General features: G+C 42.7%; 1 protein-coding gene and 1 long non-coding RNA gene across 3 annotated transcripts in view; one reads left to right on the top strand and one right to left on the bottom strand.

The window, feature by feature from the left end:
• The window catches only part of Aop (anterior open), a 33,225-nt gene extending 30,081 nt beyond the window's left edge, over window positions 1-3,144 (bottom strand). The window contains exon 1 of one of the 2 annotated variants that reach the window (XM_070663971.1): window positions 2,406-3,144. The gene's annotated coding sequence lies outside the window, so the exon portion shown is untranslated. The remainder of the gene's footprint in view (window positions 1-2,405) is intronic. The other variant, XM_070663974.1, reaches the window with a different exon arrangement.
• A 232-nt stretch (window positions 3,145-3,376) lies between these two features.
• LOC139106818 (uncharacterized) lies at window positions 3,377-27,410 on the top strand. The gene is made up of 5 exons (XR_011546431.1): window positions 3,377-3,848; window positions 14,447-14,558; window positions 23,944-24,181; window positions 26,591-26,695; window positions 26,858-27,410. It is a non-coding gene; the product is annotated as an uncharacterized lncRNA (long non-coding RNA).
• Window positions 27,411-27,826: the final 416 nt, after the last annotated feature.

Here is a 27,826-nt window from a genome sequence, read left to right as displayed (position 1 = left end):
TTGCGTTACGAGCACGTGCGAATGGTATCCCCGCAGAAAACTTGAGAAAGAGAAAGAGAGCCGGTTTTCGCCCGCCGATAGCGGGCGCCCGCACCGAGGAACTCGCGGAAATCTTGCGAAAGGCCCCCCCTTCCCCCCGAGCAGGTATTACGCGTGCAGCAAACTCGCTCGCTCGCGCTCGCGTTATGTAAATGATAACGCGCAACTTCCTCAATAACGATTAAGAAATACGAGCGGTTCCTACCGGGCTGGTTTACGTAAACGTTTCCGTAGCGGCGGCCGTGCCAGATCCCCATCGATCTGTCGCGGAAAGTGACGCGCTTTCGTCTTTTACGTCGCTTATCGCAGTCGCTGTTCCGGCAGGAGTCGTTCAAGGCAGTAACGCGTTCCTCCGCCGACAGAACGGCGCTCGAACATTTCGACAGGCTATTTTTTTTCCCCCTTTTTTCTTTTCACTTCTTTCGACGTTGCTTTCGCGTCGGTTTGTGCGTTTCCGCACGACAACGCGATCCGCGCACTTCGGGCATTTTAATTTTCGTTGGAAACTCGCAAGTAAACGTTACCCAATCTCGCTTGCGTAACGCGCCGCGAGAGATATCGTAACATCTATTTATATCTGATAACGGCAAACGCGAATAAACGAGGCACGTTCAATTTGACGTGTCAATTATTTTTTTCGTAGTCCCTCTCGATGTTTTGCGCGCGCGGCGTACAAAAACAGTCGGCGTTTTTACGGCGTCGTTTATCGCGCGGGCTAATCTCACCCGGAAGTGGCGCAAACCGAAATAAGTTCGGGTCGATCGAAAAGTAGGCTAAGACACATTCCGATTCATCGCTCTACGTTAAATGTAATCGCACCTTCTGCAATTACGTCTAATTATATGTGTTAGCACCAAACGGCAGCCGTTTAAAATTACACCGAGATACGCTAATAGATCGTAATTAACATTTTGCAGTTCACCTTCGCGTGATGGGTGGAGAAAAAAAAAAAAAAAATTGTTTTAAAATTACACATGTCCAATTGTATATGTGCAATTATTGTCATTATAGCTTCTTCCTCTCATATCTCTCGTTTCTTCGGCAATTCGAACGTAAAGTGAATTACGCGGCATGATTTCGGGATCAATAAGTTCTTTTTTTTTCTTTTATTTATTTTATTATTTTTTTTCCGCGAAAGAGACGGCGAAAGAGAGCTCGTAATCCACCGATTTGTAACGATTACGTCGAGATGCGTTTCAATGACCGGCCGGCTAGCTCATTTATTCGCCCCGATGCTGCGAGCGGAGCGAATCCGCGAAGCGAGCCGTTTGACGTCAGCCGCTCGCGTTAATTAAATTCCGCACGACCGGTTATTAACATCGCCAAGCGGATTAAACGCGGGGCCGGGCTTCCAGCGGATTTCCGGGTTCCGCGCGTCGCAGCGCGCCGGAATTAACTTCTCGCGCACGGACACGGGTAACGAGCCGCGGGGCTGCGTTTCGCTCCGCGTCTCGCGGAGCGCGGCAAACGGGGAGAATCGAGGAGGAACGAAAATGGACCGAGCACCACCAAGCTGACCTTTACGCGCCTCCCCCAAGAGTTACGCGAGGAATAAATCACGGAGGAAAAATATCAGAGAACTCGCCGCGACAGCCGTCAACCCGAAGACGGTAAACGACGATGATTTATAAAATTAGCGACTCCGCGGGGGAAAAAGGTGATTCGTCATTGCTATCAAATCAAACGCGAATCTCGACGGCGCTGACAATAATTTTACTGATTCTCCGTGTCCATTGATTATATACTCTGACTGTTAATAACACTGCGAAGTGTAATGAAAAATATTTAAAGGTTATTTTGGCGTACGTGGATAAAAAAAATGATAGAAATTAAATCGAAAGTCACGTTAACAATTCGCTTGAAGCTGGCTACGAAAAACATCCAGAAATACTTGGCAAACGTAACAGAAAAAAAAGAGAGAGGGGAAGAGAGAGAGAGAAAATAGCTAACTCGAAAGCAATCGATTAAAAACTATACAAGCTCGAGAACGGGAATGCTTTGAAAACTGTACGAATCGAAATTCAGTTGACTTGTATCCACGAGACGCGGGGAGCGCGATGAATATTTTTGTAAATCCCGTACGAGCCAATTCTGCGAACGGCGGCGGGCACGCAAAACGCCGGGGGATCTCGGCGAATTCCGGGAAGTGCGATACGCCGCTCAGCGAAATGCGACGCGGCGACAGCGAGGGTTTGTTTACAATCGGATACTGTTAAGGGAGCGTCGAATACGCGTACGCAAGCGCGCGCTCGGCCTCACGCAGCCGAACGTGTTGCGCACGTAACGGTGTGCAACCACCCGCCGCACACGCGGGAGAGACCGCCAAGTTTCGGTGCCGGTCGCGCTAGAAATTCAGGAAAGCTTACCTCGATCGCTGCCTCTGCTGCGAATCCGTCGTCGGCGATCCCGTGCCGTTGTCCGCCGTCGGTAAAAAAAAATCCGGGAACCAAGCTGCCGGGGGCTAATTATCACTCGCCGCCGTGGTCCGGCCAGACACAAGTCATTCCACCGTTATTCATCGGCGATCACGTCGCACGCACGCACTGATACGGGGCCACGCGGTGAGCGCGCGTAATCAGGTCGCGGCAGGCGGCATCCGCGCGCGCGACACCGAGAGAGAAAAAGAAAAAGAAAGAAAAAAAAAACAGCGAGATAATGCTGCGCGAAAACTTTTTTTTCGCGATGCACGTGAACACGTGAGATCGTTATCCCGCTATCGGCTTACGGTGGCGTCGAGTTATCACAGAAGAGAATCCCCGGTCGTTGGCACACCTCGACCGCGGCGCACTCGTGTCACTCGTGATTGTCCCTTGGACTGCCTGCTTCACTCGATGCTTCCGCTGCTTACTTCGGCCTCCGCGACACGGCACAACGGAGGAAGATGACGATCGCCGAACGTTCGCGAGACTCGATGGGCACCCACGCGCGCGCGCACGAAACTGTCGGTTTTCCGCGGGGGAGGAGGGCCGCGAGAGGACGCGATCACCCTCGTCGCTCGACTGTGGCTCGTTGTCGTCGTGCTACGCGCGATTGCGATGCGGTTGCGAGTAACTTCGTACCACTATACTGCCGCGTTACGAGGTCGGCGAGCGACTGCTGACGCTGCCGTAGGAAGTGTCGAGTGAAGGTTGCCGCCAGACGAGCGGCTCTACACCGCCCCCACTTCACCCTTGGTTCAGCCGGTCGACCGTTGTTGGCGCGACTGAGCGCGAGCGGCGACGACGCGACAAGTGGAGTCGGTCGGCGCTCATTGGCTGCCGACGTACGCCAATGGCAGCGCGCCATTGCCAACGGCGCTACGGGAAATAATCGAACTACCGTCACGCCAGTCGAGTGGGGGGCATCGCGAAGTCGGGACGTACGGATGCGGGGAGCGGTAACGAGAGCACGAAAGAGCGAGCGAGATACCCTCCGACCGACTTCCTCGCGGCTGCCTCGTAATCGCGAATCGTGATTGTCGTCGAGTTAACCCCAGCCGATCGTTTCCACTTGCCCGTAACGCGCAAGCAAGACGGATGGAAGCAGCCGGCGCGCCTGGCCACACGATGACCTTCCATTTCCTTCTTCCTCGCCCGGAATTGCATGAACTTAGTTGCACGACCGCCCGGCTCGCCTGCGCTCTCGCGCACGCCCCGACGAGTACGCCGGCACGTTTACGCTGATGGAGAGATTCAAAGGATACGGCTGTTAGCGCCGCTCGACTTGGACGAAAAGCCGAGAACGGTCACCGAGTTCCCGCGTGGAAAACGCTGCCCGCCAGCGGCTACAAGGTCCACCAGCCCGATCGATTTGCCCCCTCCATATGCACGGTAAGGTGAATATTAGATACAATATCGTGCTTCTCGTAACTGAGCCGATATCTCGACTCCGATCGCGTCCACGGTGGTCTCCGTCGAAATGCATTTGCAAAGCACGACCTTATGACTTTCGAGACTTGTTTAGGTTTGTTTTTTCGCATGACTCTTGAAGATGAATCTGGATATCACAGAAAAAGTCACACATGTGTGCTCTAGCTAAGCAAATAATTTTCTTGTTTTTTTTTTCAACGAGGTCTTTTTTAGTTTAAAATATTTTCAATGTTAAGATAATTTGTGAGTATATTTCATTATTTGCAAATGGATTTCTTATTTTGTTCTGATTCTTTTTTTTTAATATGTGTGAACTTGATTAAATTTTTGTATACTTATTTTGGCTTGGGGAAACTAAGCGAGACACAGCAATTAAATTAATTAATATATTGATGACTATATCGCAGAAGAAAATTATTCGAAGCGGGTAACACTCGCAAAAGCGTTAATTTTACGATAAAAATGTGCTACTTAACTGCGAGATAAGATGGTTAATTGGAGAGAAAAAATAGACGTACGAACAATTGTCCATCGACATTTTACGTATCTCATTGTCACGAAACAATTTTAAATAAATTATAACTTTCTATCGCAAAGAATCGAAAATAGAAAAAAATTTCTAGGAAAAAAGCGTCAAAATTAACATTCCAATTTTTAGTTTAAATTTTTAATGACTGACTGAGTTTACGTAAATAGATAATATATGCTCGAATGCAAATCGAGTCTTTACTATGAAATTGATAGCAATTGCCGTATCGATAAGAAAGAAAGAAAGAAAGAAAAAAGCAAATGTAATTGTTGTTTGTTGCAAATATTTAGATCCGCGCGATAAAAAGAAAAGACCACACGTCTAATTTTGAATACTAAAGAGACTTCTAAATGTCTTACCAAATAATGCGTTGCGGAAAACGCTCATTATCTTAAGCTACCTCCAATTTAAGCTTCTTTTTTCAGCGCGATAATCGCTCTTGTTGCGAACACTCGCAACACTTTTCCTATTATTTCGTTATTTGTCACCCTACTTATACAAAAGTCCGTCAGTAACCGGTTATTTTACAAATTCGTCCGCTGACGATATAGCGAAACGCGTCGCACCTCGAACTTATGAAAAGGAAGTAAAGAAAAAGAAAGAAAAAAAAAAGAAATAAAAAGAAACAAACGTCAGATCGCTGGGAAGGAAAGGGAGAGAAATGCTTGTTAAGACAACACTTATAGTGAGAAATATTGGAAGGGAGAAATAAGCGAAAGATAACATAAACGCGATATAAAAATTTTAAACCGGTCGAAATGTTTGCTTGTCCGTCGTGGGGATATGAAGTAAAGCTGGTACCGGAACGGTTTGGACGTAATAATAAAAGCCGCGCCGAGTGAACATTCGTAAACTGTTAGTCGATGGATTTCGAACAAAAAAATTGCCCGCTTTGATCAATTTCAACCACGCCGTTGTTGATCCGACCGAATTTATTAATCCGCCATAATCTCGGAACAAACAAGTTTTTCTCCCGCGCCTCTCCTCCCTTCAACGACACATCCCGCCGCCACATCGGCGCTTATCTTGCGGCGGAACGCGAAAAAAATGCGACAATGCGTTGCCACGCGCGGCGCGCGTGGTTCTGGCTTTTCAGATTCCTATCCTTACTTTATTCTATTTAATGTCGCGACGGATAAAAATCGCCAAGTGACTCATATCGGAGAACGAGATCCCTCGACGAGCGTGGACGAGTGGTTTCTTCCTTAATGAAAAAACGCGGTAGCGTCAAGTAAACGCGTAACGATGACTTGAGAGAGCCTTCGAACGTTAGGTTTAATAATACTTTTTCGATCTAGCAACATGTACAATTTTTTTTTTGTTAATTACTGAAGAAAGCTGATCAGTCATCTTGAGATAAAATTGTTACATTAGTTATTGAGTAGCATAGTGTATATTTGAACAATTAGCTTATGAATACAGTTGGTATTCAAAGAGTAATTTAAAAAAATAATTATATACAACTTTTATATCAAAATAAAATGCGATAGCGTTTTGTGGCAAGTTCACGTGTCAGGTCATACGAGCGTTATATTGAGAGACAAGATAATGGCCGTGTTCAGCGGGAAAAAAGGGGCTTTGCAACCGTTGTTGCTCGATTTACGTGAGTTATTCAAATGAACAGAATTCGGATTTATCTTAGCACTAAGCTGATTTTAATTGGTGTTTTCTACTTCTTGCATTTCTTTTTACACTACTTATTTAAAAAGATTGTGGACGGATTAATATTTTTGGTTATCAAATCGATATCTTTTAAAGCATTGATTATTATTGCAAATGATAAGTACATATGTTCTATGATTTCGCGAAAAACCTACTGTTTACCAAAATAAACGTATTTTTTTTTTAATAATTTTGGAGATAAGAAGATCTCTCGTTGCGACATGTAACCATATTAACCTACGTTTAATCTGTATTAAACCCTGACCTTGTTACGATAACGGTCTAATTTTCGAGTGTATATATCGTTGGTCGTGTACAACGTCTTGTAATATTTTTCTACTTTCTTTTACTCTCTAGTAAAAAGATCAGCGAGACATGCAACAAGTTGGAAGTTTTAAAAACCACAAATTCGGACAAACGTCTCACAATTGAGAAAGATTCTATTTACATAAGTAAATAATAAAAAAAATGTTAATATTACTGTGAACTGATGTTATACTTCGGGTTCTTTTATTCTCATGTATTTGTAAAGTCACTCGATTCCACTCTCGTGTACGAAAATTAGCACTTACCGATGTAAAAGCGATCGCAGAGCGCGGTGCTACGGGGTAATCAGAAACATCCATACTTTGTGTGGTGTACCATAGCATTCTTGGAGAAAAAAGCACGCTATGATCGGCACCATAGAATTTGGTGCTCATATAAGTTGGTTCAAGATATAACAGGAAAAACAGGTTTGTGGGCGTCCTCCAAAAGCTACCTGCATGGCGCTCGACAAGTTTGCTTCTACTGAGGGTCCGGTCTACTTCTCCTTTCTTCCTTTCGGGATTATGGCTTCCTTCCCCCGCTCCCTTGACGATCGCCCACAGCTCCTCAATTCCTGCGGAAGGGATCGACGAAACGGAACCCTGAAGGCGAAAAGGAGAACGAGGAATGTGAAGAAAAACATGTACGAATATACATGCCGGCACCCACGCAGAGCGCATTTCTTTTGCAAGCGTGTTTACACGACCGCGGAGAGACTTCCTCGAAGAGTATGCATTTCATTTCGAAGCTCCCTCGATACGTTCGAGTGGGATAGAAATAAAAAGTGGGAGCGATGAAAATAAAAAAAGCGCCCGAAGATTTATCAAACTTCTCGAATCCAGCGAAGTTGCCGAAGGGCACGCATTAAATTTCGAAAGTTGCAAAAATAAAAGAGGGGAAAATAAAAAAAGGAAAAAAAAAAGAAAATTGTTACGAAAATAAAAGTAGCCCGAATTTAACACTTGTCAAACTTCCAGCTTGTTACAGTTTTTTAAACATTTTACATTTAATTTCTCAAAACTTCTTTATATCGAAGGTAATTTATTTGGAAACTTTCATGTCAAAATCTATTCTTTTAATAACGACCATTTGAAAGTTTGAAAAGACACGCATTTACTATTCGTTCTTTTAAAATAGATTTTATTATAGTCCTCAAAGTTTTATAATAGTTTCATCAAAAAAGTTTCAACTGCGCGACAGATACCGAACTATGTAAGTCGTCATTTATGTAAGTAAGCCGTAGATTTTGTTAAAAATTTAATCTTTACCGAATTTTTTTCATAATGACACGGAAAGAAGATCGCAGCATATTTTTGTGGTTAGTTAATTCTGGACCTGTAATTATCTTTTGACAATCTCTTATACATACCTGGGCTGCATATTTCCTCGATAAGAACAAAATTTATATACGCGTGTTAAAAATATTTTAACTTATTTATTGTTCAGTTTTCCGAAAGTTTTAAATCGGCTTTTAAGATACTTTTCCGATCCCAGCAGGAAAGAAAGAATCTTAATGCCAGCTTCTTTTCTTTGGCCGTTCGCACGTAAATATGAAGAACCCGACTAGGAATCTACGGCTTCATTGTGCATCATTCACGCGAGAGGAAGCAGGAAAATCTAGTTCTTTCTATTCTTGCCGCCTCGTATACCTGCTCTTATGATTAATCGCTTTTTACTAAACGTAAGTGCGAAAGACGTGAAAAAAAATAAAAATAAAAATAAAACGTGTAGTTTTTTTTTTTTAATAGAAAGAAAAAGAAAAAGGCTAAAGTATTAAAATGTAGTAATTGACAGTATGTCAAATACAACTGATTAGAGCTGTGAACAATATATTTATACACATTGCATATAGCGAAGAGTTTTGAATAACTAAACTAAAAAAATATATATATATAGTCTGGTACTGCCACTCCGTTTAATCGTTTATTGCTGCTACAATGTTCAGGATATTAAATCAAGCTGCAGATGTAAATGTCGCGATATTTTCGTAGCGTCTTTCCGTGCTGAAAAACACGGCAATTATACGGAACAAGAAGGGAGGGAACAGAAATTAAAATATCGCCGTCTCTCGCAGCGATTGTGCGAGGCGGCTCTTGTTTGTTGTTGTGACCGCCAGAACATCGAACGTTGTCAGCGGTTTAGTAATCTCGCGGTGGCGACGCTGGCGCAATCCGGGAATTTCTCGCGCGAGGCGAAGAAAGGAAATTGCGTTGCCCAATTAGAAATCGCGGGAGACCGCAGAAAGACCGAGAAGAAGAAGGAAGACGGGGACGAGAGGGCCGGAATAAATCGGGCGGGAGGGAACGAGGACGCTACGTCTCGCGCATTTAACCCTAATCTGGTCAATCCTGTTTTCCAAACGAAAGAAAGAGCCCGACGATGCTCGCTGTAATCATTTAACGAAAGTTGTTGTCGTAACTTTAATTATATAATAGAAACGAAGATTTGGACATTCCAAATGTATCGGCGATTGTGCGGACCTTCGGCCAAATCCCGTCTCAATTAATTAATCCTTTTGAGAACTTTATGGAAATTATGAAAAGTATATCCCTTAAATAATATATTGACATATAAATGTATATAAAAACGTAATACATGCATATATAATGTTCAAGTGCGTGTATATAAATTCTGCCAATCGCATATAAATTTTATTGTCTGGGAGGGGGTGGTAAGGAGGAAAATAAGCGCGCGTATAACGACAATGAGAGACAGTCGACGCCGGCGAAAACGGTTGCCGGAGATGACGATAAAATAAATGAAGGCTGAAAGCTTAATAACTCTTCTCGTAAAAAGATACAAAAATATCCGGTTCTCCGTTGCTGATCGGATAGCGCTATCTCTTTTTCCCTCGTCGCCCCGCGGTCTATCTCGCGCGTGACGGAAATCACTTAGGTCGCGGGTGCGGCCTCGCGGCAAGATGCAAGAGGAGCGTGAAAAAATATCGGAGATAATATCCGTCGTGTTGATTATTATTAAACGTCGCCACCTGTCCGCGTGGATGTCGCGCCTTCCTTTTTTTTTCTTCTCTCTTTTTTTTTTTTTTTCCCACGAGCGTGATATAAAAAGGCGGCGTACTCGGTCCCTTCGGCACGTAGATCGCGGCCGTTTCCACGAGCGGCGATATAAAAAGAGTCTCTTTGCGAGTGATCCTTGCGGATGATCGAGGATTAATAACGACAGGATGAACTTTAACACGCAGCTAGCATTTATCCCGCGGGCGGTTATCGTCGAAGCGAGAGAGGACGAAGCGAGCCGGCGTCGGCACGGCTCTTTTCTCGAAAGGCCAAGCCGCAAGTAAAGATCGATGGATCGATAGATCACAGTATCCGGGCATTTATACAGTCCCGCGAATTCTCCTCCCCTTCGCCTGTTCCCGTTCCCCGTTCGTTAGCCGGTGCTCCTAGGTGTCGTTTGACGCGTGGATTATTATTTATCGTTCTCCACGCTTGAGGAATTAATCAGAGCCGCACGACGCGCGTGGGAGACTTCGAAAACGAACGAAATCGACGTGCCATTCTCGCCCAGGCTTTTACGCGGCCCGCGATCGTCGACGCGGGACATTTTCGTGACTACGTTTCTTATCGCAAATACGTTGGAGTATTAAAACGGCAAGTAGAACGTTTTACCACAGCACGTATCTAAATTTGGGTTGGTCGCTGTTGATTCAACGCGAAAGTACAAACTGGAATAATTCGGTTCGTTGCCCAATGAATTCTTTAAACGTAATTGATTGATTAGAAAATGATACGAAATGAAACATGTTTTATTTATGTGCAGGTTATGTGCAGAAATGTTTGCTTTGTTTCTTTTTTTCTTTTTGTCTTTTCAACGTTTTCAGTATAGTCCGTCGTACGACGAGCGAAATAGCGTTGTTTTAAGAGTAGAAAAGAAAAAAAAGGTGAGGTTAAAGGCGATATACATATATGAGTAGAAATTAGAGCGGTGCACGTAGCGGCATCGGCGGCTGCGGCGGGCAGCGGTGGCGGCTGACGTGTGAAATTGCCGCTGTACTTCTGCACTGTTCAAGTTCACCCCGAAGCTCGTGATTCCGGCCATTACGAAAATGTACGTTACGTCGCGAGCGTCGTGCGGATCGCGCGCGGTCGTGAGTCTTTCGCGTTAAATGGTAATGCTCGTTAACGGGAGCGTCGGATGCAGTTAATGCGTTGGGTAAGTCGCACCGAATGTCGCGCGATCGTCGGCGCGATCATTGCCGCAGCGTACCCGCGTTGTCGCAAGTGCCGTGCGCGAGCATCGCGGAAGGATTCGAGAACAAAGGAGAGGAGGTCCAGGGGAGCGTTGGGCAACGGCGAGGCGGCCGCGTGGTAATTCACTGAATTCTTACGAAGCAACGTACGGAATAGCTGGATATATCAGCAAATTTTCTAATCTTCAGTTTTAACCTCGGCGAGGATTCGCCGGTGCTGGAAGTCGGCGTCGGGACGTGGTCGATATAATTTCCGGTGGATATATATCACGTGAATTTATAGACGCTCTCGCTGATTTACCATGTCTCCCGTTAATCGGGATACTCTCGCGTCGATCGCGGAAGAGATCGCGGATCCAGGATTTATAGTAGGTCTGTATTGATTTTGCAGCGCGATGCACGCGCTTTCGCATATCTTGCGCCGTTTCAAATGCGCGCCTGTCCGTCGCTCGGTGGAGAAATAGGAAAAAAAAAATAATACAGTTTAAATAATGTATTAGCGTATAGAAAATTATTACAGTACTTTCAGGAAGTTATTAATTAGGTTTATTGAAAACGAGATTTATATATATATATTTTTTTTTATATCAATGAAAACTTGATATAAAATTTAATTTATTGACATTTATATTGCAAGTCAATTTTTCAACATATATCAATAATTTTCCGGATCTGTGAAAAGTACCTCTCGAACACTGAGTCGCGTTGAAGAGTCGTCCGGAGGAAACTGGATAAAAAAAAAATAGAAAGAAAGAAAATACATCTTACGCTCTACAGAGAGCTTTCATTTTGTACGTCTCACATTTTACTTTTTCGTTGAACACGCGGTTTACGTAATTTTCGATACAACGCGCGTCCGATTGGCGTATCGGTGCTGATAATGTAAACCCAGGATCTGGAGAGAAAGTGTCTCTCCTTCGCCTGAAGGCTCGTTCACACGCGCTTCAAACGCCGTGGCGAATGGCGCGGTTCGCTTGCGGGCGCGTAAATGCACGCAGGCCGAACTTATATAATCGATTACGGTAATACAACGGAGTTATGGCAATCTCCGGGCAGGCCGCGGCAGACAGGCAGGTAACCCAATTCCGTGTTGACCGGACATATTGGTGTTTGCGGCACCGCACCGCACATCGGTCGGGAGAAAAGCGTGGCGAGGGAAGGCGGTCAGCACACCGCGCGGCTCTCCCGCGATATTACCTCCATCGAACTGAAACGCGATCGTTGTTACAGGACCCCCCTTCGATTTCGCATCCGTTCCGAGCGACGCGGTCACCCGGAGATTCGTTTCAGTAACACTTCAAGTTTGACGGGTATTTTCAATTTAAATTCCAGTCGAATCGCTGCACAAAACATCGGCAAGCAAACGCTCGCGCTCGAATTATGTCGCGTATAATTAATCGAATTGCGGTTTCTTTAAATATATATTTACCGCTGATTCGGTGATTCGGTCCGAAATGTGTCTTCCAGCGCGTGAGAGATACGACCCCGCGTGCATGGAAATCAAGGGGAAATATAATCAAGTCGCGAAGTGTAATTACGTAACGAGTCGCAGAGATCAAGACGCGTCTAACTAAGCCATTTATTTTCCGCGGTATTTGATACTGTGCGAGCCTGACGAGGAGAGAGATTACATTTATTGTGCATTGAGACGTCTTGTTTTATGATTTCAAAATTATATATTATATCTTATGTAATATGTGATGCATGAAATTTTTTACTGCTTGAAAATGTTTATTAATTTACTAAAAAAAAAGGGGGAATTAAAATTTGCTTTTAAATAATAAAATCTTGGTTAAAATAGGTAACTGAGACACAGAAGGGTTATCGGGATTATTTCGTCAAATCAGTTGGGTGAGCAAGTCGCGACTTGTACTTTTAAATATAATTGGGTTAGACATGAAGAATTTAATCGTGAAGGCGGTAAATTTTGTTTAATCGACTCCGCGCGAATCCCGTTCCAATTAGGCAAGCGCGAAATTAATATTTCGAATGGCTCCCAGTGCCATTTAAACTCGATACGTAATAATTTGTGATAACGATCGAACGTTGTGCAACATTACGCCGATAAGTTAAGAAATAGTGTTTCCGCGCTGGAAACGTCAGAAACATTATTCCACGGGGCATATCGCGCGCGGGAATCTGCTTTAATCCCAGTAATAATCGTGCGGCAAAAGCGAGCACCGCGAATGAGAAACGGTGGAAAGCGAGCCTAATGAGGGCGATATGCAATTTATTGCACCGGCATGGCGGAGCTGTAACGTCGTGGCGCCGGACGGGCCGCCGGTGAAAAAGGAACAAGACGGAGGCGTGGAGAAATAGATACAGGAAGTTAAGGATCGATAGAGATACGTTTAAAAATACTTATTCCGCTTCGGGAAATAAATTTAATGTTTTAGATTTAGGTAATAAGAAGTAAATGGCTTCACAGAAAATGAAAGAACGCTAGAGTGGGACAAAAAAAAAAAAAAAAAAAAAATATAGTAGGGACGAGTGTAAAAAAAAGACACGAAAAAAAGAAAACTGAAATGAGCGACGTTGTAAGTAATCGGAGGAAACGCGTGGTATATTATCACTGTGGTAATCGCGGGCTTATTATGGCTGTTGAGCCAACAAGAACATAGATTATGAGCGCGTCGATTAGCCTAACTGCGAATTGCTCTCGGCGGCAGTGCGCCTCGGGAAGACTAATTTGTGTAATCGGGATGCGATCGTATTGAAAAAAAAGGAAAAGTGGAAAAAGGAAAATGGTGCACGCGTACAGGTGCGACGCGTTTGGCCAAACGCCGTAACGTAATCATTAAAATGTTTACCTTATTTCGACGAGCTCCTGCGAGCGATATTTTTCCATCAATCGATCAGGTTTAATTCGTACCACTGGCATCGTACTTACGCCTGAATAGTTAATTATTGCCTTTTTTTTTATCTTTTATCTATCACAATTTTTTTCTTTTTTGCTCAAAGTTTTTATCACATTTTTTATTTCCAATTTATGTACGCGTATGTGTTGAAAATAAATATATGTAACACATTACAGAATTACATGAGCACATATTACATAAAATGTGTAATAGAGGTTTATATACATAGTTTTTATTAATGCCTCAGTTAGTCTAATTACGAAAATTTTGTTTTGAACGCGATTTTATATTAAAATAGTTGCGTTCCCTACAATAATAACTATTATTACTGTCTACCAAACGACTTTGGAGATTGTGAATTTAATAAGGCCGCTTCGAAGCGCCTATGAATTTAGTTGAGAATTCGAGCTAATTTAGGAACCTATTTCGGCGATATTAATTTTCGGTCCCGATCGAGGCTCTTGTAACTGGAATATTTTCCGAAAATTAGTAAGGAGAGCAAATAGCAAAAATAACTACGAAACGTCATCGTCGCCGTATACTAAGCAGTATTTAAAGTTCCCTCCTTGAAGAGAGACAATCGTCGTTCTATTTACGCGTTTCTGAACGTCTCGGAATTTTGGACGGCGAAATTAAGCGGCGGTATCGTCGTGCAAATTAAATTCCTACGCGCGTCGACCGGCCGTAGCCGGTCTTCTACCCGCGGACGAATATAATTCGCCGTGCTTATCGATCGATTGTTGTCGATTCTAACCGGAATTTCTCGCTTCTCCTGAAGGCGCTTTGTTGTGATTTAAATCGTTCGCGATGTACCCGTCGAATTAATATTTAATTTAATCGAATTATTTTATTCCCGACATTGGAAACTGTTTGTTTCGTCGGTACGACATAGTCAATTAATCAGTCAACTCTCGTACTTTGACCTTTTTTTCTTTTTTTATCTCGCTGTAATTAATATGCAATGTAATAATAAATTAATATTTATTTTTTAAAGATCTGGGAAATTTTACATAATCGGACGAATCTGCAGTAAGTGGGGCTTCGTCATCGACCAAAGTTCGCGTTTTTTCCTTCCCGGCGCCATGCAGCGGAGCTTTATCGTTGCGGTGAGTAATTTATTAAATCTTCTTAAATCTCGGTTTCCCGTTCATTTCTCGCAATTGGCTTTCAGCGTCACTCTTTCGATTCCGTAGAAATTTCGCATGTACTCGCGTAACATTATGAAGTAACTCGCATCCGGCGAGAATTTAATATGAATCACGTGCTGTTTTCGTGACTTTTGAAGAAACCAATTTATCGCTATAACTGGCGTCATTATAGATCGTGCATCTAATTGAAGATCTTTTTTATTAAGTAAGGTTTTTGATATTTAATGTCGCATCTCTTTGATTTTCTTAAGATTTACCACACGAGGGTTAGTTTTTTCTCCCTCCCTGGGGATAGCATAAAGCGAACGAAAACATTTTCTCCGTCCGCGAGCGACCGTGACGATTCGATTTTCAAAAGCCCGTCACGTAAGACGAGAACCAGACAAAGTTAGGCAACAAGTGGAATATAGGGCTGACGGGAAAAGGAGCCAGGCAGAGGCCTTTGCGACCCTCGTTGAAATTTTTCCTCTCTCCCGTCGTCTTTTGTTACATCCGATGGCAAGTTAAAGGCAACAACCCCCAACAACAGTGAAGTCGCTGATGCTCCTTTCCCGTAATGCCCTCTTCCACGTCATTTTTCATTCCGCGTACAAACGTCGTTGTATCTTAAATGATATATCAGGAACGCCCATCCAGGCATCTACTTTGAACATTATTATTATAGAGAGCGAAAGATAAAAATTAACAGTAATGCAGTTAGACCGCCACTTAAAGTGTCGATTCTTATCGTTATCAAATTATTTTCGGCGATCGCATTCAAGAATCATCGGCTCTTACGAAAGTTTCGCATTAATTTAGCAAATTTAGAAATGTAAAAAAAAAAAAAAAAAAAAAAAAATATTACATATAAATGTAAAACCTTCTCATAATATTTGTCATAAGATTTTTTGCAACACGTTAATCTGCGAGAAGAAGGTTCGGCTAATAATTATCGGCTGAACATCGGAATTGGTTTCTGCGATTAATAAACCCCTATAAAAAAATGTGATTATTTGCGAAGCGAAGAGTTCGCGCGGAATACTTTCGGTCAGGTTAATTTAGGTGACGTATAGGTTACTTATAAGGTGGCGATATATCTTTACACTCGATCTACAGATTTTCACATCGCGGCGATTATTTAATTTTATATTACAATGTAATTTCGGCTGGTACGACCGTATCGGGGTGGGTTCTGGTACCGGGCGCGTGCAGCATCCCGTTGATTGTGTGTCGAAGAACGATGACGAGATCTTTACTGGAATCCGGTCTCCTCCTCTCTCTGCCTCTCGCCTGTCGGCGTTGCATCGCGACCGGAGGAAGAGAGCAGCCTCTCCTCGAGAGCGATTACGCCACCGTGCGCTTCTCTCGGCCACACGGCCTGCGCCACAGAAGCGTCTCGGAAGCCGAGAGGACGCACAAAGTAGAAAGGACGGAGAGTGGAGAACGCCGACGATGACGACGGCAGCGAGAAGGTGGTCAGAGGAAGAGCGCGGGGAAGGGTGTTTTAACCGTCGTCCCGGATGTGCAGCATCATTACACGGCATTCTTCGGTGATGCAGGCGTCCGGGATCTCTCTCTCTCTCTCTCTCTTTCTTTCTTTCTCCCTCCCCATTTCTTTTTCATCCTCTTTTATGCTTTCTTCTTCGCGCGACTCGTACGAACGCAAAAATGTACGTAAACGGACACTGCCCACGCGAAAAGGGCGACGAGACGAGGGAAAATAAACGTATAAAAATCGTAGATGACAGCACGTAAGATTAGACTTAAAAGATGAAGGGACGGCGATCTAAGTGAGCTAGAAAATTTTAGAGAAAATCAGTTTCGAAAGGCGTAATGGTAAAAGGTTTATTTAAGATTATTTTGGTATTGGAAGCGTTCAAACTGCTCGGGATTAGTAGTTGGGAGTAAATTTTAGTGAACCTCTTTGATGATGCGATCGAGTATCGAGCGTCTGGCATTCTTTAGGAAGTTCAAATTACTGACGGCTCTTAAATAGAAATAAGATATAAATAGTTTGTTGGCAAAAATATTCGATTACAATTTTATGACATAAATACATGCGTTGAATATCTCCGACAAGTGTGTCGTGTTACCGAGAGTCGAATTACCGATTAAAGAGAAGGCCCGCGTTCCAGGAAACTATCGCTTCCTCGATTACTATGCGAAAGACGGCATTAGTGTCACGTAGCGTTCGCCCGTTTTCCGGGATACGGGGAGATCCCTCGATCATTTATGCAAATTAACATTTTCCCGCTCCGGACACGGACAAGATCGCGGTTGAGCGCCAAGCGACGGGTTGCCGAAGCATAAACAAGTCGTTTATATCGCGAAGTATATATCATTCATTATATATCGCAAATGAAATGCGATGTAGTTTTTTTTATTTATTTATTTTTTTTTAAATATGTTTTTTCGTATAATAATTATAATTCAAATTTAATTTATGCACACGGTCGTTTAAGAAAAAGTGTTGAATTATTTATAATTCATTAATCACACGCACTTTTTGTAACTATTATAGAAAAGAAAAGCAATTTTTTTTTTTGAAGGGATTTCTTTTTATACTCAATCTCGTTGAATAAATATTTTATCAGTTTCCATACGCAACGCATTTCGTTGACGACGTCGTGAAATAATTGATTCGCAAGTGTCAAGAGATCGTCCAATTGATTCGTGTTACACCGATGTCTTTCAATCAGGACCCCTGAGATTTTCGAAATGCTTGTCGAGGCTTGGCTCGAATTGTCGAGTAGACCCGAGTCCCCGTGCGTAACATTGGACGTGTTCGATCTCTCGAACGAATCGTCCTCGCGTCCCACAGGATTGCGGGGGTAAGGGGGGGGGAGGGAAAAGGTAAGTGCCCTAGGAGAGGTAGCGGAGTGTGTCGCTTCTGCGGACGTGCGGCACACTCGTGCATACGCACACGCACACGCACACTGCCAGGCCCACGTTCTGGCGAGCGGGCGACGAGGCGGCCGTCGTAGTACACTCGGCTCGAAATCAGTCGCTCGTACGAGCACTTACGTTGGAGGTGGAGACAGAGAAAGAGAAAGAGAGAGAAAGAGAGAATCGGATAGGAAGACGAGAACGAGCGGAACTGAGGTCCGCGGAGCTTCCTTTCCTTCGGACATGCCTGGCTGCCTCCTCGTCCTCTCCCACAGATTACGAACGACTTCTCCTCTCCCTCTGTGCGCACCTCGTCCGTCCTCAGACACTCTCTCTTTTCTTTTCCAGCTAGCGTATTTGGCTCTACGTTCGTTTAGCGTGATACCTAATTAATTGCATCGCCGTTAAATCCCGAGATCAACGAGTCCGAGTGAAAAAAAGGGTGATTTAAATATAATTTCAAAAAGAAAAAAAAAAATAATTTTTTTTCTCGAACGGAATCAATAATTATTTCCGTGGAAAAAATTTAAGGTTCAAACTTTCAAGTTTGTTTCGCAATATTTCCATAACGTTGCGTAACTTCCTGGAAAAATGAGAGAATAATTAGATTGCGTCACATTTGTGGGTTTACGTGTGATACCCATCCGTACGTTTATTCTTAAAAGATAAGTTTTCCTTTTCCGGGTTTTGTATTATTATTATTTCTTTTTTTATTTTTATTTATTTACATTTGCCGGTCGACGTGCGAGCATGACGAGATAACGAGAAACACGGTTGCTAATGTCGAGCGAGTAACGACAATAGTGATCGCGAACGATTAGGAACCTTCTGGCCTCGAAAGAAGGAACTACGTTGGACGCACCTACTTCCGGGACGCGCCATGCCTCGTCGCGCCTTCACCTGTGAGGAGTCCGTTCCGCGGGTCAGGTCGTGAAAAATTCTAAGATATTCAACCATTACCGTTGCACAAAGCACGGCATACGCGGCAGCGAGCGCAACATAAAATGTAGTAGATCGAAATTTACGCCAGCTTATTTTCTCAAATCGGGGAAGTCCATGAAAGTCAACGAGGACTGAGTTGATTCGAAAGGTATCGTTGACCTTGTGAATCACATCCGTATTCCGAATACATATAATCGCGTTATCAGCCGAACGTTTATCGAGCGGTTTAACGCCGGAAAGTTGCGAGTTCGCGAATTAAAAGCTTAGAGCCCGAGTTAGAAACTAGGAAACTGCAGTTTGCGCGCAAACATCCGAGATGCGTTAAGCTTCTTAATACGTATAATAATCCCACGTGCTAAAACTTCCTTGTACTTATTGTTGCGCCGGGAAACGACGTGTGCCTTTCCCATCGCCGCGGCCGATCGAGCGGCGGATTGACCGAAGAGGTATGGGCGAGGCGCGATGAAAGTAACGGGGTGATCGTAAGTGGAAACGGATCGTGCGTGCCATACGATAATACGCGGTAGGTACGCAACAATGGGCTACCGTGCCGCAGCAACGCTCGAAAGTGCCGCTGATGCAATCCGCGGCAAGTTGTGACACGTGCGAGTGCAACAAATATCGCCGGAGCGCACATAAATCGCGCATTTATCGCCCTGCCGTAGGTAGCCTTGGGCGACACCGTAGGTACAATACCTCGAGTTCAGAGATCAAAATGCTCGCACGGTGATTTCTTAAGTTGATATCGAACAGCACGAGATAAACTTGCATTCCCCTGGTTTATCTCGCTCGGAGAATTTTCCGAAATTATCGGTAAAAACGCCCTTGGCTCCGAAACTTCGACGTTAATCAAGGATAATCTGCGAAAGAAACTCATCGTTGATGCGTAAAGTACTCGGTTATATATGTCTTAGGTGCGGCTCATACTTAAATTTCGGCACATTTTTTTTGTATATTTTTAAAATAAAAATATTAAAGGAAAGATTACAGGTACCGTTTTGACGGTGAAAAAAAAAAGAAAAAAAAGGTTGCGGCAATTGAGTACTATAAGTGAGCCACGTATCGGGAGCCGTACCATATTTGAGCCAGATGTCCTGCGTCACTATTTTCGAATTCCTAGCAAAGTCAATTTACGGCGAACAACTGTTTCGAGAAGAAAGTTCGAAAGGTCGTTCCGTGTGATTTGAGCTTTAGTACCGCGTGTCATTCCACGGTAGCAGGACCTTTCGATTGGGTAGGAGTCGATATTGCTCGATACTGTCGCGCGCATGGTGCACAATTTATTAATCCACCACGTGGTGCACACGCTCGTAAGATAATGCCCCCCGTATTCTCGGAGCACATTTGCCGCTAAATGCGCCTCGACTTGTATTTCGTGCTTAAGTCGCGTGTCGCGCGCATATTAGACAAATTGAATGAAAGATCAGGCCGTCACGTTTAGCGCTAATTGCACGGCGCAACACACTTCTAAGCGTGTACTCTCACCTTTATTTAGCGCTACATTTAACGCCGAATACAGTCACCCGATTCTTGACTTTTTGACACGAAGCTCGTGCATGAATTTTGACTCAGACGCGTCTAACATTGAAATAAAATATTATCGCAGACTGTCATACAGATCGTGTTAAATAATCAAGTTATCAAATTAATTGCAATTCATATATTATATAAAATTTATTATTAATATAGAGAAGAAACAAGATATCTGTTACGATAGAATAATTTTATGCACGAGCACCCTACTTTCCATAATCAGCTTTATATATTGATTATTATTACGAACTATTTAGTACGTGAAAATTATTTTTCGCCGCGTTACGTCCTTCGGTAAGAATCCATTTATGGCCTGATAGAACCGGTGACGTAAAATCGATGAGCGGTCACCGCCGATCGCGGAAGCAGAAAACTTTGGACAACTACGTCATCATCGTGTCCCAGTCTTCACCGAGTTCCTATATTCCACGCGGTTAGATAACAGCAGGAAGCCGATTCGGTTGCATAATATCGACGTTGCGCAATCGATACCTTCACCTTATGCGCGCCTTATATCGTTATGTCGAGAGAAAATCCTGCCCGGAGAAAGGGGACAGTAACGGTGTGTGCGAGTGTACGTGTGTGTATTTCGGATAGAATTTCGTCCAAAATTCAATCCTTCGTTATTCCGGCTTAGTAGAAATTGTGAGTCGAGAAATTTATAAACGTAAGACAATATAATTCTGGAAAGCGTGGTTAAACGATAAAAAAAAATTAAAGAATTTAATATTATTTGATATATGATTATTGAGAAATAAAACGTTCTAGGATTTATTAAATATTGTTGCGCCCGTTCCTGCCCGGCCTGTATATTTGTGTATATATATTGTTAATGATATTCAGGTACAGCGATTTATTTTAATACACTCGTACGTTATGGTATGACCACAATAGACTGGCTAATATTTAAACGGCGTGGAATAACAGCAATATCAGAGTGACTAGAATGGATATTCGCGTTCTGCTTAAAATTCCGCTCGTTCTCGCCCGCCATACTCCAGTAAACTAACAAACGTAGCGTTAACGGCCGTCCTGAATCTGTAATATCAATTCAACCTGGTGATCGGTTCATTAATGCTATTTTCGTCGACCGAGACAATATCAAGTGATTTCCTAAGAAACTCCCTGCAGGATTAACGTAAATCAATAATGGATCCTTTTTTTTCAATAAATTAAATTTTTTTTAATTATTATTATTTTTTTTTTTTTTGTAGGTTGAGGAAAATTTAGATTAATAAAAACCGATTTTGTGAAGGAGCATATATAGTAAGTTTTAAAAACTCTTTCGCGAAAGAGAGAAGTGAATTTTTTTTTTCTTTGAGAGCAAAAGCAATCTCCTCTCTTGCTCGTAACTCGCGACCGAGTGTCACACCTGAGTGAGCATTATTGATAGTGTTTTCTCTGGCGTATCTCGAAGGTGGCATAGGCACGTGGGCAGCTAGGCGTGTATCGATATGTTTCCGAGATATCTTGTCTGCTGGAAAAGCCGAACGCGATGAGGTAATCAATGCGGGAAACTATCGCGTTATCAACATGCGTGCGGAAAGCGGTGCATCGGATTCGCGTCTTTTAACTGAAACGAAGCCTTCTCTTATAAAAGTTAGATCGAAGACCGTTCGCGAATTGTATTTATCCATATTCTTGCTTCAAAAATTAATAACATAAAAGACAAGGAGTAATTTCAATAGAAAATCGTTACGCAAACGGAGCCGCGTAACAAAACGTGCTCTTGAAACGCGCGAAGCTTTGCGAAACGTCCTACGCAATCTGTGCATATATGAAATATCTATCGAGGAGAGACATGTCGACCACCGTTGAGATATTAACATGTAACATAAAGAACGAGAAAAGCCACGCGATTGCGAGATCTATTCAGCCCGAGTCGTACATTTCTGCTCGGTCATTTTAGAAAATTTTATAGGAATGGAAAAGTCCCAATACAAAAAAAAAAAAAGGGGGGAGGGAGGGACAGGGTGTGTGGGGGGAGGGAGGAAATACGCAAAGAAAAAAAAAAGGGGGAGGAAAAAGAAGCTGCGGGTCAACGGCACACGTCGGGCGACATAAATCAACCTCTCGATTACGCAACATTGATTTATCGTTGGCGTTGGTTGCGCTCGTTAGACGTTTTTCTCTCTCTCTCGACTACGTGTGTTTGCGCGGCGCTCGCGAGTCGCGTGCATACGCATTCGCTCGCGTAAATATCGGCTGGGCATATACGCGTCGTGCGGTGCGTACCAGTGTGGAGGCAATTCGCGTGCGGACAGCTAATCGGCGCTGTAACATCGTCGCGAATAAAAGAAGGCTATTAACGCGCGCCGGCCAGCGTCATTTACCGCGCGTTTGTTCCGGCTCGCCGGTGGTTCATATGAATTTTAGCGACTGCTAGACCCATAAACAACCGCGCAACGAGAAAGTCGCAAGGGAAGCTGCGTAACAAAATACACTTTATTATTGTAAACTTAAATTATTCGCAGGGTTTTATAAGAAAGAATGACACCGCGTAATTTTTTTTTTTTTTTTATTTATTGCGGGTGTTTTGTTTGTCGGAAAATAATTAGAAATAAGTAAATTGATGAGAAAACGTTATCTATGTATTTTTTTTCATCCTTGAATCTCGTTAGGCGATTTTTGTATCCATTTAATTAGTCGTTATATGTGAGAGCTTATTTTCCATTTCACTCGGAAATCCGCTATAGTATCCCGTCATCCTTTCCGCATATGTGTAATTAATCACGTTGCACTCGGTCGTATAAGGCAACCGGTGTCTTCGATTTTTAAGGCGTTGGTACAATGGCGGATGTGCATATATTAAAAAATTTTTTTTTTTTTTATTTTTTTTTATATTTTTTTTTATGTACAAGACTATTTTTATTTTCGTTCCGGCCTCCGTGTATTCTGTCATTCTCTCTAAATGCTCGCGGAAGTTTCGCTACCGTTTCCTTTCTATTTCCTACGATTATTGCCTGTTTCGGAAGTTGTTCGATATTGCATTCTTGATGAACGGATCTCCCTTTATAAATCCGCCGTAGATCTCATCGATGCATATCTAACCGTAACATAGTCTACGATTTCGAACATGTCTATTGTAACAAGTACAACCGAGATAGCGTGTACAACATTATGAATAATATTTCTGAAATAATATACCTGTTCCTTTCGTTTTACATAATTGAAAAATGAAACTTAAACATAAGAATTATATAAAAATAATTCATTAATATTCATCATTAATTTTTTTCTTCTTCGAAAAATTTTTATCTCAAAATGAAAAATTACGTCGCATTAAATTTTTTCCTTTTTCTTTTTATTCACCATAGTCACAAAGGAGAGCGCTTGGTTTTATCAGAAGTCACACACTCAGCATTTCATTCCTTTCAAAGCGTAAAAATTCGGCAGGAAGTAATAGCACTCGATTAAATTACGTAAATACTTTCACGATCGAGATAAGATAAATTGTATTCATCAAATCAGCGTTAGGCTTAACGTCCGGCACGTCCGTTGAAATTAATTTTAAGAGTATTCGGTTAAATTAAATTCTTTTGTGTCACCTACAAGAATGAGCTACATACAACTGCACAGATACAATGAGCACAGATCAACTAATTAACGTTTTCTCGTAATCACACGTAGCGCCGGAGTATTACGGTGCGGTTTTTTTTTTTTTTTTTTCCGGCACAAGGCCACCTTATTGCAGTTCAATTGCACGATAACGCGTTATCTTCGTTATATTTAAACGTGAACATTCCTTACAATCGATCGAAAGTTTGTCTGCGCAGTTAATTAATTGTCGCGACTACCGTTTCGTACTATTTGCATAATCTCTTTTTACTTTACTCGATTATTTATGTGGAATTTATTTATGACTTTTATCGTCTTCTTGAGAATGCGGGATAATACACTGCTTTTTATGATACCACACGTTACAAAGCGCACGCGTTATTTCTTCTTTCTAGCCGTTACAGAAAACTGTTTTACTTAAACGCAGTTCTTTTTTTTGTTACAGAATCAGAAGCGGTGTAAGGTTCAGTCTACGTTCGGGTGTTTCAATTCGTATGGATCGCGATCGTATTTATTCGTATTAAAATTTCGCATATTTCGCGGAAGTGTCGTGCAAAAATTCGCGCGATCACATTTCCGTTTTCGCGAGTGAGTGTCTTGTGCAACGACATGGAACACGGAACCTGAAGGGAGGAGAAGGAGGAGGTCTTGGCGGCATCGTACGACGGTGGAGCAACCACAAGGTAAATGTTTTACACTTGGCACGAGACACCGTGCCCCTCGATTATTTATGATTTAATTTTCCACTCGCGGAATTAAAATGCGTCCGCTGTCTGATTTCTTCTCTGTATCGTCGCGTTTATATCGCGTCGTTAAATTGCGTATCGAGGTGGGATTAGAAAAAGCTCTTTCGTCGACGCGCGCAATTTCGAACAATTACTCATCTATTTTCCTTACTTCCATCTGTATAATTAAGACTCCGAAACGATGCGCCATTGGAACATCGTGCACGCGAATGTTTGCCGGGCGCTTCGCATTTTCAAAAAAATCCGTCGATTAATAGGCGAAAAGCGCGCGAAAGGCATTAGCATGAAGTAACGTCGAGGCCGAGTACCGGTTGTAGCCTAACGGTACGTTACTGTATTGTGCATTATCTATAAATTGCGTTTCTCACTGTGTGTACGCGCATAGACAGCGGCGTTTTTCTTCAGCCTTGAGAACACCGCGAGCCCGTTATGCACACGCGTGCTTATCTGCGCCTCAATCGCTATTACTGCCGGTATGAAAGTGCGAGTCCGTAGTGAAAAGTATGACACGCTAATGACATAAGACCTCTCGGCCGAACGGAACGGACGGGCCTCGGGAAATTAACGCGTCATAATTAATACCGAGCTGTGAAACTCAAGAATGCATTGTTTCGAAACCCCAAACGGCACACCGAACGATTTCCATTTCACTCGATATCGCGATTAAGGAGGATGCAACCGCGCCCCGCCGTGAAATCTCTGAGACATCACCGGCGCTCCCCCCGAAGAGGTTTTCTTCTTAAAATGCAAATGAGAAAACTCGACCGTCGCTGCTCTCTAATTTCCTAATTTTCATTCTAAGTATTTTAGCAATTAACCGCAGTATTCGACTAACTTTCTTCACAATCGTTAGATGCACTCTTGCCAACTGCATTTTAAGCGAGAAATTTGCAAATCGTCGATGAAAAATTTTAATCTTTAAAACGAAAGGTAATTAAACATTAAAATAAAAAAATTTTTTTTTTTAATTTTTATATTTTTATTCAAATGACTGAATTGTCATTAGTATTATATTCAACTTTTTCGCGAGATAAATTCCAATTCGCGATTAAAAAAAGAATTCTACTCTTCATCTTGATTTTCGTCAAGAACTAAGAAATCTTTAATATTCCTTCATAATTCGATACCGTCCATTGTTTCCTATTTAATTAAACAATTTCGTTTGAAAAGTGGAAATTCGCATCAGTCCATAAGGTACTTGATAAGACGTTATTGAGAAGCGTGCCGCGGGTAATCGTCGCGGGAGAAAGTTTGTTGCTCAAATATTAATGCATTCGTGAATTTTTTTTTTTTTTAAACAAATCCGCCGTCGGCATTACGTCAGGGGTGCAGTCGCTCGAGGTGCTCATACGTAATGCATCCGTGGAAGCGTGGGAGCCGCGGGCCGCCGAGTACGAGTGCGAGAGCGGCTTCCTCTCACGGCGTCGTAGCCGCGCTTTATCTCGCCGTTTATAAATAAGGCGGCCTCTCTCTTTCTCTCAGTGATGGAGAAGGAGAAGGAGGTACGCGTTGCTCAGTTCCGGCTTCCAGTCGCCCGAGTCTCTATTAATACTCGATCCCCTTAGTCTCTCCGTTCGCGTTCTCTCTCTCACTCACTCTTTTTCTCCTGCTGCACAGCCTCTCTTTCACCTCGTTCGTCGATCCGTTACTCAATCCTTCTGTCTTCCCGCCACTTCGCGCGCGCGTGCTTCTTCCATCGGCGTTTCTCAGGGAAATCACTTGATCCGCTCTAAACGAGGTTCCGTTCTAGGATTTACTTTAACAAAGAAATGTGAAAAGAGGAACAATACTGTAATGTTTTTATTGTTCCCTGTAACTCGTTAGTCGCGAATAAAACCCTGCAGTAATTCGTTTAAAGTTGAGGAACGTATAGATAATTTCTTTTCCCATAAGAATAACCATTAAGATAAGATCTTATTAAAAAAAAAAATCGGGCTACATCGTCGGCGCTCGATGATACGCGAGCATCGAAATTACAATCTTCGCGATCGAAATCTTATAGGGATTAAAATTCCAGATCAAATCTGTGAGCATGAGATCTGCACCTCGCCCGTCTTCTTCGTCGCGACCGGGATTCTCATCCCGTTTCATTAAGAGTTTGTTTTTTAAGAACTTGAGAAAGATAAAGTGCGCGGAGGACATTGCGTAGGTCCGGGAGTGAACGGGTATGGGCGCGGGAAGCGCGGGGAGTATGGGGGACAGTACGAGCTAGCTGTGCTAGTGTTGAAATGTGCGTTCAGTCGCCCAGCACCAAAACACGCGCGCGGTAAGACGTAAACAATACGCGTACGCGCTGAATAATACATCGAACAGAACAGAATATTAACTGCAATTTTTTTGTTTCAGATAATACTCCATCATTGAAGAAGGACCAGCCCGACATCCCGCAGACATTCTGAGAGGAGGAGGAGGCCCAGGAAGGGTATCCTGCACCAGCGGAGCAACTCTTAGGTGAGAATTAATTCTTTTTTTTAATTTGTCAATTTATTAAGTTTATTTTTATTTATTTTTATTAAAGACTCAAATACATACGCGTAATTTTTGTTTGTTTGTTTGTTTAAGCATTTACTGTTTTCAGCACGTCTACATTAATATTGTTCTTTTATGTTACAGCCAACGGCAGAACTCTACAACTCCGCTGAATGCAGATTGGTAAGTCGCTTTACTTTTTCTTCTGTAGTTCGTAATCGGGTCTCTCGAACCGATAAAACGTCGTCGATCATAGACGCGGAGCGTGCACATAGTTCTAATTTAATCAAATTAAACTTATATTATATAACACGACGATAATATTTAATATCGTCCTTCCCTGGTAGCATCAGAAATTTTCGTTTGCGGTGCATGGTGCCGGTTTAGGTAAGCGCATAATCGGGCTTACGGTCCAACGCACGCACGCACGTACATACGTGGTCCCACCGTATAGATAACACTGTTGTTCGACACCATTGTAACCAACAGGCATTTGCGTGCGGCAGGAATGTCCACGGTCACGTCTAATCACGGTTAATCGGTATTCTAATCACGCGGCCGCAACCAAATCGAGATAATCGATTGCGGTCAACGCAGCGATCCCGCACTCGAAGCAAACGTTCGAACAAAGCGTTGTAACGTAATTAAGTGATTACAATTAGCTACGGGCGTCGAATAATTTTCTCCTCCCGTGATTCATGATATAAACAGTTGATAGCCGTACCGTATGCCCGACACCCGGAAACGATCGCAAAGCGGAGAATAATAATTGATTAACTCTCATTTTTTTAATGTGAAAATGTAAATGACTCTTGACACGTCTTTCATTTGCATCGCTTTTGTAGCTGCCAGCATTTTTCTTTTTTTTTTTTTTTTTTTTTAATTTAAATGTGCATTATATATTTATCTTTTGCTAAGACTGGCTTTTAATTAACCATTTTTTAAAATTCTTATTCAAAATACGTCATACATTTTGTTTCTAATTCTTTCATTATTCGAAGTATAATGTTAATATAATTCGTGCATTTATTTGAAAGATAATCTCTTAAATTAGAGGAACTGCGAAAAAGGTATGTGACATTTTAAAACGCTCGTCAAAAAATGATGTCAAAG

Source organism: Cardiocondyla obscurior, linkage group LG12 (assembly GCF_019399895.1).
Source record: "Cardiocondyla obscurior isolate alpha-2009 linkage group LG12, Cobs3.1, whole genome shotgun sequence".
Lineage (NCBI taxonomy): Eukaryota > Metazoa > Arthropoda > Insecta > Hymenoptera > Formicidae > Cardiocondyla > Cardiocondyla obscurior.
The sequence above is the reverse complement of the archived record's forward strand: the minus strand, read 5'-3'. Positions and strand labels throughout refer to the sequence as shown.